The following is a 16084-nucleotide window of genomic DNA, read 5'->3' as shown; positions in this document are numbered from 1 at the left end:
TGTGATAGATTTTCAAGTGAATGGACCATAATTACATTAAGATTGGGAACAAGATGACATAGATTGGCAAGAGCAATAGGTTGTTCGATTGGTTGGGCCGTCCTAACAACCCCTTCTAATTATCATTCAATTAAATATTAAAACAAATCTCTTCCACTAGATAGATATTATAGATATCTTTATCTCTTGATGAATCCCCTCATGCTCATTTTCTCGATGGTTATTAGCATCTTCTATTGGTAACTACTTGTGACTTATGTTCACTTCTTTTCCTTCTTTATTATGTTGCCTTTCATCAAGTAATTACCAATTAAGTAATTACTACTTATTTTCCTTTGCAATTTTGTTTCAAACTGGATTCATGTGATCTTTGCTTTCTATTATTTTCTCTTGAATTTCCTTTAGTGAGAACAAAGGGATTCTTTTGTTTACTGCCTCTACGAGCAGACAGAGGGCTGGTTTCTATTGCACTTCTCAACCACATGCTCCTGGGCAGATCTTTCCTTTGAAAATGAAAATGGTCCATAATGCTGAGGGTCCCCATGGTGGAAAGAGCTACAGTGAAGCTTCTACCTATTATTCAACAGTGAATATGTTTGTAATGATCCTAATTACAGTGATAATTTTTTATCTTTATATGTGCAATATATAACCTCTCTTGAAATAGGAACTGTCAATATATAACCTCTCTTGAAATAGGAACAAATCTCTTCCATTGGATAGATATTACATATATATATTATAGATCTTTGTGTCTCTTGTTGAATCCCTCATGCTCAGCTTCTCGATGGTTATTAGTATCTTCTATTGGTAACTACTTCTTATTTATGTTCACTTCTTTTCCTTCTTTATTATGTTTCGTTTCATCAAGTAATTACTACTTCTTTTCCTTTGCAATGTTGTTTCAAATTGGATTCAATTGATCTTTACTTTCTATTATTTCTCTTGAATTTCCTTTAGTGAGAACAAAGGGATTCTTTTGTTTACTACCTCTATGAGCAGATTGATGGTTGGTTTCTATTGCACTTCTCAACCACATGCTCCTGGGCAAATCTTTCCTTTGAAAATGAAAATGGTCCATAATGCTAAGGGTCCCCATGGTGGAAAGAGCTACAGTGAAGCTTCTACCTATTATTCAACAGTTATATGTTTGTAATGATCCTAATTACAGTTATAATTTTTTATCTTTATATGTGCAATATATAACCTCTCTTGAAATAGGAACAAATCTCTTCCACTGGATAGATATTACAGATAGATATTATAGATCTCTTTGTCTCTTGCTGAATCCCCTCATGCTCAATTTCTCGCCAGTTATTAGAATCTTCTATTGGTAACTACTTGTGATTTATGTTCACTTATTTTCCTTCTTTATTATGTTGCCTTTCATAAAGTAATTACCAAATTAAGTGATTATCCCGGTTTTACTTCTTGTAGTTGGATCTTCACACCGAAATAAAAATAATTTTCAGATCATAATTCCAATTCAAATTCAATATAGTTTATAGTTTAGCTTCTACTATGAAACCAATCAACATATTGCATCCTTACAAAATTCACATTGCGATGTGGTTACAAAAATTAATTCATGCCACCCCTATGCTTGATGGCCTCCATTTCTTGCATTGCCCAAAATTGTTGAGTCTCTTGCCTGACCCAAGTATGGTGGACTACCCAAGATTGGTTGATTAGGATGTGCTTGAATGTTACCATATCCTTGACTCCAATTTTCTCCTTGTAGCCATGGAGGGATTGAGTAGCCCAAGTGTCCACTTGTGTTACTAACCCCAACATTGAGTGTAGGTGTCATATAAACATAGTTAGGATTTAAACCTACACTGGTAGGGGTATATGAGGTGGGCACAACCCCTAGCTGATAGAAGGGGACTTGGATGTTAATCAGCTCTTGATATGATGGTGTGTGCTCTGCAATGTGATCCAGCGTGTTGGACATCATCCTATTTTCCTCAAACTGGCTTGGACCATAGACTTCCCTGCTTGTCACCCCTCCTCCTCTTTCCAACACTTCTTGAACCTTTCTTGCCTTGCCAACTGCTTTTGATGTTCCTTATCTTCCCTTGCTTTTTGTCTTTCCATCCTTTCCTTTGATCGATCTTCTGCTGCTGCAATCCTTGCAGCTCTCTTATCCTTGGCCAACTCTTTCTTTCTCTTTTTAGTTTCTTGAATTTCATTTTTTTACGTTCAGACTCAAACAATACATTCATATAATTTTTAGATGTGAGCAACTATGAACTCCTCCCCAAACGAATACAATCTGCAGTTGAGTGCCTTGATGAGGCCTTCACTCTCTCTATTGGTAGCTTTAGGAATGCACCAAGTATTCCTTAATTTGTTGTACCATGCTCCCTAGGATTTGACACTTGGATTTCAGCCTCTGGTACACCTGATTGGTCCCCATTGTTGGCTTCTTCAGGTACTTCATTTTGAACAGGCTCCTCTTCCAGTGAACCATTGTCCACAAAATAATGAACAAGTTCGGTGTTCAACTCTAATGGTTGTGAAGGCATGTCCATGCTTTCCTCATTGGTGGTAGACACATTATGTGTCTTGATATTCATCATGGCCTCTACCAACCATGATGGTGGGCTTACCTGGGTTGGCATTCTCAATTTCTCATTATTTAATCCTGTTGCATTATCATTTGAAATCAAGTTTGCATTTTTATTCGCTTCATCAACTACCTCATATGGAATATCACATGCAGAATTGGCAGGTGGTTCAGTGGGTGTGAAAACCTCCATGATATTGACAGTTGGTTCATGACTGAAATGTGTCTCACTCACATGTTCATCATCATCACCACATAAGTGCCCTTCATAAAGGGACATTATACCTTCAATAGCAACAACATCTTCTTGGGCATCAACATGGTCTTGTAAGTTCTCTTCTTCTTGACATTCCACATAAAATGCTTGGCTACAACAAGTATCATGCATAAGAGCATCAACATTAAGTGGCCATATACCAGTCCTCCTAAATCTAGCCTTAATATGAGAAGGTGTGAGAGCCCTTTTAAACGATTTACTTGCAAGCTCAGCTAGCTCAAACCTCTTTACTTCCACCCCTGGATTCTTTGCTATCCATGAAGCTCGCTCGACCCTGAAATAATTATTGAAAGGCCCAAACACGCTGAGATCAAGGGTTTGCAATCTGTGAGTGGTATGAGTCGAAAATGTTAACAAGTCAATGCCAAAATTGTTGGCCTCCTTAATTATCTGCACATCCATGTGGCTTCCATGGCCATCTAAAATCAGTAGGTGTCTGTTTTCAGGCGAGACACCACCTGGTACAGATGCAGTAAAGTGACAAAATCAATTCAGAAATAGTTCCTTTGTCATCCATGCATGGGGATGTTCTGCCATGCATGCACCTGGTTCAGAGTTCTGTATATAGTTTTTTGGTTGTGTTTTACCTTTGAATAAGTAAAATCATGGGATTGAAGAACCAATTGCATTGACACAAGAAAGAATAGTGATCCAATCCCTGCTCTTAGGCAAAATCTTAGGCACATTTATGCTCCCTCTTTTGGAAATTACCCACATACCACAATTCCTTCCTTCCTGTAACCTTGTTTCATCACAGTTCCATATATGGTCCGGGGCATATGAGTGTTTCTCATATGCAGTAGAAAGAGTGTTATAGAACTTGGACACAATTACAGGGCGTAGATTTAAAGCCTTGTCTTTGTCAAGGCCCTCAGTTGTACGTAGCACAAGGTCTAGATACCTTTTTTTAAATCCACTCCACCATGATTTACCAGGAAAACCATCTTTGAAGGGGTTTGGCCTCCCCTGACAGATTTGAGCTACTATGGATTTAAGTTGTATAATCTCTAACCCATGTCCCAATTGGTTCGTCTCCTTACACCACTCAACTACCTCAGCCTCCTCCTCTTCAGTCATAATTGTGACAGGCCCTCTACACTTCGTATTAGTCAACCCATTTATCCAATAATGTATGTTAGAGGAAACAATACCATGTTTTTTTTGCAGAGGAACAGATTGAATGTCCCTTAAACTCGATGTCATCAATTGCAACTAACATTGTACAACCTCTGATGGCATTGATTTTCTTTGTTAAACTTGCACCTTGCACTGTGGTTGAAGGCAACTCTGTGGTTGATGGTGGGATAACATGATCTGCCACCACAATGTCCTTTTCAACGACATTCCTGGGTGCATTGGGAGCATTCATATCACCCCCTATCCTCATCTGATGAACTGGATCATAGTTGGGCTCCCCTCGCCCCTTGCCTCCTCTTATTCCTTGTACAATATGCAATAGAAACTCTTGGCATGGCTACAACAACCTACAAAGTTACCACGAAATTCTGATTTTAAAAAATTGTCTTAGAAAACAAGGAAATTCATTGGCCTTTGCAATCAATGAGCAACAACAATCAATGCTTTATCTATATATTGTAACTAAATACTCTTGCATCTAAAAATCATTATTGCAAGGGTTTAAACTTCTTTATTTAATTCTTAGATGATTTTTATGAGTTATCAGGAAGAGCTATTCCTTTTTAATTTTGTAATAGGTTTTACATAACACAATTTCTTCAACCCAACTATTTTTCTGTGTCCTCAAATGATTGTTCTTGGCATTCATTTTATTCCTAGTTGGTAAAAATATGCGTTATCAGCAAGATTTATTCCTTTTTCTTTTTGTAACAACTTTGACATAACACAGTTTCTTCAACCCAACTAGCTTTTTGTGTCCTCAAATCATTGTTCTTGTCATTCATTTTGTTCTTGGCATTCATTGATTCCTACTTGGTAAAAATATGAGTTATCTGGAAGAGCTATTCCTTTTTCTTTTTTGTAACATCTTTGACATAACTGAGTTTCTTCAACCCAACTAACTTTTTGTGTCCTCAAATCATTGTTTTTGGCACTCATTTTGTTCTTTCCATTCATTTTATTCTTAGCAAGGGTTAGCATGTTTTTATGTAAGGGTTCTTAGTTGTAGTCTCTTTATGTAGTTATTCCCTTTCAGATTCTAAAAGTCTAAGGTGGAGGCATTTGTGTACTGGTGTCTCTCCCATGTGTAGTTATTCCCTTTCAAAATCTTAGTTCTAGTTCTTTTTGTTCTTGAAAGCCAAAACCTAAATCAAATATAGGTAAGAGGTTTCTTTCCTTCTTGTTCTTGTTCCTACTCTATCCTAATTATTATAACTAAACTATCATAACTATTACAGTTTGGGTTTTCCACACCTAATGGTGCTCTATATGCCTTCAATGTTGCCCCCATTGTGGTGTAATTCAACCTCAAATAATATTTGGTTTGGTTCTATTATGCCTTATCTCTGGTTCTTAGAATCTATTGGCTCAATAGTTGTTAGATGTGTTGCAATGTTTGGTTTGCTTGATACTTATTTTGATTTCAGATTCACCTCAGGCACATATCTTTTCAGTTTTGTCATTCTTCACTCATTTTTATACTGTTGGAGGCATCTGATCTCAACGAGCATTAATATAGGTAAGAAATTATCCTTGTTGTTGACTGCTTAGGGGCAACAACTCACACTGAGTTTTATGTGTGCCAATCAACTTTGATTCTTTACAGATTTATGGGTTTGTTGGCAGCATACAACACCTAGGGGACCCCCTTGAGACTGGAAAATTACCAGTCCAAATAGAGAGGCGTAGTCGTGGTAAGGCTAGATGGACTGTAATTATTAGGCAGGTCCACTAATGCAGATTTGCATGATAGCACTCTGAAACCTTCACTTTAAGTTTATGCAGGACTTTGACAGACCTTAACGAAGATAATATAGCATGTTCTCACAGTTATTACAGTTTTGGTTTTCCACACCTGATGGTGCACTATATGCCGTCAATGTTGCCCCCACTATGGTGTAATTCAACCTCAAATACTATTTCATTTGGCTCTATTATTTATTATCTCTAGTTCTTAGAATCTATTGGCTCAATAGTTGTTAGATGTGTTGCGATGTTTGGTTTGCTTGATACTTATTTTGATTTCAGATTTACCTCAGGCACATATCTTTTCAGTTTTGTCATTCTTCACTCATTGTTATACTGTTGGAGGCATCTAATCTCAACTAGCATTAATATAGGTAAGAAATCATCCTTGTTGTTGACTGCTTAGGGGCAACAACTCACACTAATTTTTCTGTGTGCCAATCAACTTTGATTCTTTACAGATTTATGGGTTTGTTGGCAGCATACAACACCTAGGGGACCCCCTTGAGACTGGAAAATTACCAGTCCAAACAGAGAGGCGTAGTCGTGGTAAGGCTAGATGGACTGTAATTATTAGTCTGGTCGACTGATGCAGATTTGCATGATAGCACTTTGAAACTTTCACTTTAAGTTTATGCAGGACTTTGACATCCCTTAACGGAGATAATATAGCATGTTCTCACAACTATTACAGTTTGGGTTTTCCACACCTAATGGTGCACTATATGCCTTCAATGTTGCCCCCACTGTGGTGTAATTCAACCTCAAATAATATTTGGTTTGGTTCTATTATGCCTTATCTTTGATTCTTAGAATATATTGGCTCAATAATTGTTAGTTGTGTTGCAATGTTTGGTTTACTTGATACTTATTTTGATTTCATATTCACCTCAAGCACATATCTTTTCAATTTTGTCATTCTTCGCTCATTGTTATACTGTTGGAGGCATCTGATCTCAACGATCATTAATATAGGTAAAAAATTATTCTTGTTGTTGACTGCTTAGGGGCAACAATTCACGCTAAGTTTTCTGTGTGCCAATCAACTTTGATTCTTTACAAATTTATGGGTTTGTTGGTAGAATACAACACCTAGGGGACCCCCTTGATACTGGAAAATTACCAATCCAAACAGAGAGGTGTAGTCATGGTAAGGCTAGATGGACTATAATTATTAGGTAGGTCCACTGATGCAGATTTGCATGATAGCACTCTAAAACCTTCACTTTAAGTTTATGCAGGACTTTGACAGACCTTAACGAAGATAATATAACATGTTCTCACAACGATTATAGTTTGGGTTTTCCACACCTAATGGTGCACTATATGCCTTCAATGTTTGGGTTTTCCACACCTAATGGTGCACTATATGCCTTCAATGTTGCCCCCTTATATGCAAAAGCTCAGCATGGTCCATAAATCAATTGAACGGAAGTGCGATCTGTCAGTTTCAGGTCCAAAATATCTAACTTATCCAATTTGAGTTCTTCTCTAATTGGAATAGCTAGTCCTCTAGGTCCTTGTAGTTCTACTCTTGCGATCTTGTAGTTATCTCGCTTTAATTTGATATTCTAATAAATTGGCATTCTAATAATTAAAAGAGAATTTCTAAACTAGTGGGTCTGTTATTCATTTATAAATGCTTCTCTAACTAGACAATGAATCTACCCGACATCATAATTTTCTCTTTGAAAGGATATTCTTTGCTATTATAGTAGTCTGATATTGAATTGCAAGGGTCAGATTTGAGGTTATAGTGGCAATGAAATTGGTTTCTAAATCAATGTGTATGTTATTCATATAGAAATTTTTCTTGATCTTGTGATCTATTTAACAAGTGATATTGGTTGTAATGGCTTTAATTTACCCTTGTTTCTCAACAAAAATAACATTATTCATTATTCAACAAAAATGGTAACATTATTCAACAAAAACATACCTGTACGTCTCCAACAATTGATGAATAGAATGAATGTAACATTGGGCACACACTCTGTTGTATGTCTCTAGCAGTTGATGAATAGAATGAATGTAACAGTGTGCACACACTCAGTTTGTATGTTTCCAACAACTTCTGAATAGAATGAATGTAACAGTGTATGAACACTTTGATTGCATGTCTCCAATAGCTGATGAGTAGAATGAATGTTTGAAATGAAAATGAGTAAGAGTTGATGTTTTATAGTTTTTTCATATAGAATTTAATTGGTAGGGAAGATTGGCATGGATTTCCATCTCCCGAATTCAAATGTGTGGTCTGGATTGATTTGTACATGATCAAGTGGTGATAATCTTTGATGGTTGATCCATGTGCTTTCCTGTTTTTAATTCCTGAGTTGAAAAGGCTGGTGTGTTTAATACTTGAATTTAAAGGGTTGGTGTCATTTATTGCATCCTCTAAACTAATTCTTGAATTGAATGTTGTCATTTATTGTCTTCAATCCTGAATTGAATGTCATTTATTGTCTTCAATCCTGAATTGAATGTTGTCATTTATTGTCTTCAATAGGTTGAATGGTTAAAACACACATGTACATATGTCTGACACACATTTCATCTATTCTTGTGCATGTATTACTGACCAATGGGATGTGTTGCTCCAGTGGAAATCTGTAGGTGACTGTTTGATGGGATAGGTGTACTCCTGAATAGAATTCAATGGAATGTTTTGTAGTGCATTTTGACTTATTTGGTAAGTCAAAGCTGGAGATATTTGGGACATTATGTCTTGTCAACCTGTGATGTTAAGGTTTGGTATTTGAGACTTGTTGGCCCAATCAATATGTAGGCCCATTTTGGACTAAATTATATAACTTAATATAAACTATTTATGTGCATATTTCTCATGATTTATGAATATATTTTTTTATGGGTGTGTGGGACCAGTACTATAACTAGTATTGGTCCCTGCACAACAATAGAAGGCTCTCTCCTAGCCCGCATCTGCTATTTTGGCTGGATTAATCTTAGAATCAATCAGGGCAATAAGAGAGTATTCCCATACGTTTCATTTTTTTACCAACCGGTTCATGATGTTTGTGCAAAGGACAGTGATTGTGTCACGGGTCTTCAATGCAAATCGTGTAGTTTATTGGGTGACTCGAGTTACAGATGCACCAGAACCAATACCACAGATCTAGTTTAAAAGGCATCATTCTCAACTTTGAAAGCTTTTGATTGATTTTCGTTTAATTTCTCTGCAAATCACTAGCGTTTTCTTCGATTTTTGTTCAGGTGGGCAGCCTATCTTTCAATAAATACTCATGGCTTATGATCCACAATTCTTATGCAATAATTGGAGAAAAATAGTACACTGTGAGAGTCACTTACAATAACCAGGAAGTTTGTCTTACAAATCAGCGAAATGTATGTATGGCCTGTAAAATCTTTCATAGTAATTTGGGTGCTTGAATTGTTGGGAATTTAGTCGAGGCTTCGATCAATTAGGATATTTGATTTGGGAAAAAAATTGCGGTGATGGAGGGCTAATGTTTGGCATGTATGATTACGAGAATGATGTTTGGCTTTGTCATTCCTTTGGAGGCCATTGCTACAATTTCACATAACTTTAAATTCCAAAGTCATTTGGTTGTTGTAGTTTGGGATATGAACTTTGAATCTCAAGATAAAGACGTTTGGAGATATTCCTATGCTATTAGGTGTATTTGAGTGTTATTTGTCGATGTAACTGAATGTACCTTACCTTGAGGTACACATTACTTAGGAGATTTGAATTTACCCAAATGTCCAATTGTTCAAATAATATGGATGGTAACTGGTGAAACTGACCTCTCTAGCTTGGATATAAACCAGTCTGACTCCTACTGAGTTCTATTTCATTTAAGAGATTTGAACCTAGCCAAATGTCCAACATCAAATACATTGATAAATTACATGTGATTTTAAATTTTGTCAACGATGCTTAAATTTAACTAAACCAATATTTAAATAATTTAACTAAACTAATATTTAAATATTTTGTTTATTTGGAATATGTTTTGTTATAGATGCCAGTTATGAATACATTGAAGGAGGTTCGGGCATTTCTGGCATCCAATCTCTCTAAAATCATCACCATATTCATCAAGGATTATGTTAAAGCTACCAAAGATTTGACCAAAGTCTTAACTGAAGTCGGGTTGATGAAGTATTGGTACCTAGTCTCTGCCATGCCCAAAAATAGCAGGGAGTGGTCCACCTGTCGCCTTGTAGTATTCAGCTCATATCCTCCAAATAGTCCTTAAAGGGAATTGTTTACCATAGAACTACGTGGTGGTGGTGAATTATGCTTTATTTTGTAAATCAAGGGCATATTTGTATTTTAAGGGAAGAAAAAAACATAGTTTTATATTAAATAAAACAATTACATGATCATAAGATATAAGTGAGCAGCTAAGTCACTTAACATCGAGACAAGTGACACTCAGGACATGCAAATTTGAGTGTTTGACATGGGGTACGTAGACCACCCAGAACAGGATATGTAGGACACGTTAGTGAATATGAAATCACTGAAATATCTATTTAGCTAAATAGATATTTCGATGATTTCATATTACACAAATTCTCATTCATGATATAAATTTAGACATAGATCTAGGATCTACATTGTAAATTTGTAAGTTGTAACATTATACATACAAATACAATTGTGAATTTGTGACAAATTCATCAATGATCTGATAAGAGAAAGACAATAAACTCGAGTTTTCTCATTAAGTCATCAAAATCAAAATGTGTTACATAGGTACTGAGTCCTTAGGACTCCTGACTAACAATGTTAATGGAAAATACAAAACAATTACAAGGTAGTTGGTAGCTCATCAATCATCATCATAAAAATAAACATCACTTTCATGGTCATCACTACTCTCCTCTGCATCCTCCTCCTCTATATCCAATGTTATCTTTGCATCTATTGGTGTGTACGATAACCCCTCAAGAGTATCACCATCATCAAAAGTGACAAGCTCTAGCACTGGCTCATGAAGATCCAAGTTGGCCAATGCCAACTCAACACTGCGGTCCAAACCCATATCATCAGGAAAGACATCCCACATTTGTGTCTTTCCCTTCAACCACTCATCCCTCTACCTATAAATAAGACGAAAGTTAGTGTGCACATACACCATTGTCTCTGCCCTGAACTGCTCAAGCCTGCTCTTCTTGATGTTATATAAATTCCCATATGTGCTCCAATTCCTCTCGCAACAAGAGGATGAAGTAAATCGAGGGAGGAGCCTCATGGCTAATTGTTGTAGAGGAGGGATTGTTGCCCCATGAGTTTCCCACCAAGAATAGGGCTTCTTAGCCCCCTCTGTCTCTAATCACATCATAGCTTGCAAATCGCCCTGTGCCTGTGGAAAACTCTACAAAGGCATCCTCCACCTCATCAAGGGATGCTCTATCCTGAAATATCTGCCTCAATTCATCCTTCCCCCCTGTGAAATTTCACCATCCCTGTGAGGATGGAATCTGCGGGAAGGTCCACCATTCAACCACTCATGGTTGTAGTATTTTGGATTCAATGAGTGAGCCAAGCAATGCTAAGGTGTGTAATTCTTGTTCCACCCGCTGACAAGAATATCTTGGATGGTGGTGAAAAAGGCATATGATAATGTTCATACTCAGGTGACGCACTCTGTAAAATAATGGTCCTCACAGACTTAATCATGGAATCCCATCCCTCATAAAACTTCCATAGGATGGGTTGATCAATATATGCAAATCGTAGCAAAGCAATGAATATAAGGTCCATGATCTTAATAGTCAGATCTACCCTCTCTCACCAAGCATCATCTAACACTATGTCCTTGACTCGTTTTGAGGCTACTTGATCCGTTTTTCTCCAAAAAGACCAAAACTCTGAAATAACCATGGCCCCAAGAGCAGTCTCGACCTCCCTAAACCTCTTTAGCATGATGAGTGAAGATGCAAACCATGTATCTGGAATCTTCAACAATGATAGATGGGTGTACTCCTTGTACATTATGAGGGCACCAATATGATTTTGTACAAAGTTGCGGATATGTTGTGCATCCTCAATAACACTTCCAATCCAAGGTACATCAGAAGCAATCGTTTTAAGTGTTAAATTCAAGGAATGGACAATGCAAGGTGTCCAAAATACTTGTGTTGATATTTAGCTTCCACAATCATGCGAGCAACCTTGCAAAGAGGTGCATTGTTTGTAATGATTTGGACACAAGAATTGTGCATCTTTTTATTTTCCAAGTGCATCCACTGATTTCAAGAAAACTAGTCCATTCAAGGAAAACATCATGAAGTTGATGAGTGGGTGACGTGATGGATATGTCCATCCATCAGAAACAATATAAAACCCAGATGTTTGACACGTTTATTTAATAGGCTCAATCATTTTGTCCACCTCTTTCTTTTCCTTAGTCAACAATGTGGTTCTAAGCTTCTTTGACCCAAGAGGCACATACCCTTATGGAGCCCTTTGAGTTAGAGCTCGACACATCTCAATAAATAAAGGTGATCGTGCAACATTAAATTATATGAAGTTCAAATAGAAAAATAAGGAAATGGTGATATCAAGCTCTTCCTGTCTCTCTTTCTGAAATATCTTATCCATTGGACCAAGTTCCAATGCCTTTCTTTTTTCTACTTGACCCACACCCCTACCAAAACTCTCAAATCGAAATTTCCTACTGCTTTTCCTCAAGAATAGAAGGGGATCCTCATTCTTGTTTTTTTAGATGATGTAGCCACCCTTGCGACACCAACATTGGCCTCCTTATCCATTTCTTTCCTCTTAGCTACAAACACATTTGCACACGCTCCAATTCCACAACCCGGTAAGCCCAACAAATGAGGTTTCCCACGAAAATAAGTGCTCTTGAAATTATTGTTGCAATAACTACATGTCCAAGAAACATTTCCTCCTCCCTTTAACTTGTTGTCTGACCCTTGATCTCTTGTGACATATTTCCACAAGGGATATTTAATTTCTTGAGCCTATTGTCTTTCTAAATTCATTCTGGCCTCAACATTTGAAGTTGTTGTTGCAGCCCACTTCTAACAAAGGGAACACTTGCAGACCCCAATGAAATTATAACATGAGTGACATCACCAATGGGGACATTCATCCTCTTCTTCTTTTGTGCCTTCCCTGCTACCCTTGATTGAGCCATGAACGGTGTAAAAAAGAAAATGAAAAAATGCATTAGCATGTAAACAAAATGGATAAGCAAAATGTTGTAGAAAAAATGGAAAAAAAAGTGGAAGGAAAATGCACTTACTGGTTGCTTGAATCAACTTCAAAACGCTCCCAAACCCTTTGCTAGTCGCTTCCACACACCCACAACAAGCGAGAGACACAAGAATGAGGGAAAAATCGGCCCAAATCGAGATTTTAAAGGCCCGAGGGACACGTGTCCTAAAATCGGAATTCGCTGGCAAGTCGAATTTGATTTGCGCATTCAACAAATCCCATGCGTCAGGACACACTTGAGCCACAAATCAAACACGTGTCCTTCGAGAATCGTGTCTGACACGTGGGATTCAGGAAATAATAGGGGGGAGGACGAATCTGGTTTCTCAGGTGAGTAGTGTTGCTCAAACAATATACTACAAACCATAATACATGGATAGATAGGCAAGTGGTCCAAAGAGGAACCAGAAAAAAGTTCAAAAACCGATCCATGAGAGGCATATAAGTTGAAACCAACTAAATAGAACAGAGTCCCAAGATATAACCACATAGAAGAAGAAAGCAAGGCACCGCATGTGCAAAAGATAACATATCAAAAATCCTGTGCCAAAAGCTTAGTAGGAATAGTCAATGAAAACAAAGAGCCAATCATCTAGAGCTCCAGAGAATACAAAATAGAAGAAACTTAAGCATAGAGGGGAATGTTCCCATCACCCAAGTAAATATCATTCCCGTAAACTTGAAAATATATCACGCCTGCCAGCATGGTTAGGCCCTCCTTTGATAGAGTGTCTGCCATGAAGTTCTGGACTCATCATATGTGAGCGAATGTGAGCTCTTCAAAATGTTGTGTGAGTTCCTGTATGCAGTGTAACCAATTTGATATATGTGGAGCATTGAAGCATGTCCTAAAGTTTTCCCAGTCAATAAAAACTTTAGAATCTCCAAATATTGTTAAGGATTTAACATATGTCCACTCAACACAATAAAGGAGTCCCCTTAAAGCCAATATCTTCGATTTGGAATTGGTACCAAGATCACCATTCCAATGGAAATAATAAAAGAAACCAGGAGCAGGGGAGATGTGTGCTCCACAACCACAAGTCATATTCTGAGTTGCACCGTCAAGGAATCCTACCAGGAATTTACACTAGCAATCAGTGGGCAAGATATTTTTTTAATCCCACTCTCAATCTTTCGATGGTATTCCAAGTAGTGAGATATGATTATATTTAAATTATGTCAATGAGGAAAGGGTTGTTCTAAAAAATGATGTTGTTATTGCCTTTCCAAATACCCCAGAATGCGAATATGGGGAAAATCTTGTACTCCTTGTAGTTGAGGCATCAATCCAATATGCATTTACTTATTTATGAATATGTCCAGATAGCAATAGAACCAGGGCATTTAAGGAATATATGAATGTGATCCTCGTAGTCCTGAAGACAAATATAACATCTACCTAGACCATAAAAACCTCTATCTTCCAAATTCTCCCAAGTTAGGATCTTATTATTCCCCACCAGCCAACCGAAGCATTTCAACTTAAGCAACATATGCCTCTTAAGTGCTTATATGAATTCATGGAAGACATATCTCTAGATGTATTTGTTTTTATATTTTTTCTTGTTATAGATAATGAATGGACTTTTGGCTTATTTGAATTTGTATAGAAATTATATTAGAAATTTTAGTTAAAATTCTTTGGCTAATATACATAATATAACCTTAACCTTTTCATGACCACCATTTGAATTTTCATATGATAATTCAATTTTTAACGTAAAATTTTCTATTAATCATGATCATTTGGAAATTACAAACCCTGGCATTGCACTTCATCAGTGAAACATTTCTTTCTGCAATTCATATGCCAACTCGTCTTTTCTTGCTTCTTAAATAAGATACTGTAAAACTATTACTAATTTGTGAATCGATAAGACTTCTTTTTTTTTTTTTCTCGTCAAACCAATATTCCTACCATTTTGTGACTTTGAAAAATATAACCAAAAGAAATTTCCTAACCTAATATCCCTAAGTTTGAGAGGAATTTTCCCATCAAGTTTTCTTTTTCGGGGTTGGGTCAAAATTGCATATTATTGATCCCACCCATGGGCACCCCCGCAACTCAAAACAAAATTGGCCTTTGTGCCACTCTAATTGGCTTCAAACTATTATTTTGGGCGAGTCTTTTTATGATTTTGATGTAATTTTCTAATCATTTTCTTTTAGAATTAAGTCAAAATTGCATATTACATCTCCCACTCCATACAACCTCAGAAATTAGAAATAAAATTAACATGGATGCTTTTTGAGATTGCAACATCTTTGAACATATATTCTCTATGTCATTCTCTAATTACAAAGTAGCTTGATTGAAAAAAAACATATTTTCATTACACATTTCTCTTTCCAATAAATTAATTCTATAACAATATGAAACATTTTCCTTTCCAATAGATTTGTTCTATAACAATATGATTTCATAAATTTTATATAATTTTTTTTCTATTCATTCATTCTCTAATCACAATGTAACTTCATTGAGTCCAACATGTTTCCATTGCACATTTCCCTTTCCAATAAATCAGTGAATTACAATGTAGCTTTATTGAGACCAACATGTTTCCATTACGCATTTCCCTTTCCAATACATTAGTTCTGATTTCATAATTTTTATATTGGTTTTTTATAATTTGATGTAGGCCTAAACCTGTAACCCCAGAATCTTTCTGCACTTATGCATATAAAGCATGCACCTCAAATAATTGCCCAATTCCACTTCAACACACTGCAATTTTCAACAAATGTGCGGAAGCTTGTAATTTCACATTCCTGGCAAATTCATATTCTACCATTTACTGCAGAAACTTTTTTCCCAACATATAGTTTAACTTTATAACTCACAAATTTAAAGAGATTCGCACTTATGCCAATGCTCACAATTTATTTCAAACAGAATTCAATCTGATGAGAATTCAAGTCAAACAATCTGGCCATGCCATTTAAATTACCTCCATCCAGTTGAATAACGCAGGACTTCAGCCTTTCATCTAAATTGGGTCTTCATTTACAATCAGCCAGTGCTCTCTGCACACACATTCACTATGATAAAGTATTGGTAGCGCTTAGGGCTTTTCTGCGTTGTGTCTTTGCATCAGTTTGCCATCGAATTATA

This window comes from Pinus tabuliformis, chromosome 7, assembly GCF_031772625.1.
Source record: "Pinus tabuliformis cultivar Carrire ecotype Pingquan chromosome 7, CPIR1, whole genome shotgun sequence".
Classification (NCBI taxonomy): Eukaryota; Viridiplantae; Streptophyta; class Pinopsida; order Pinales; family Pinaceae; genus Pinus; species Pinus tabuliformis.
This window is presented reverse-complemented; position numbering follows the sequence as displayed.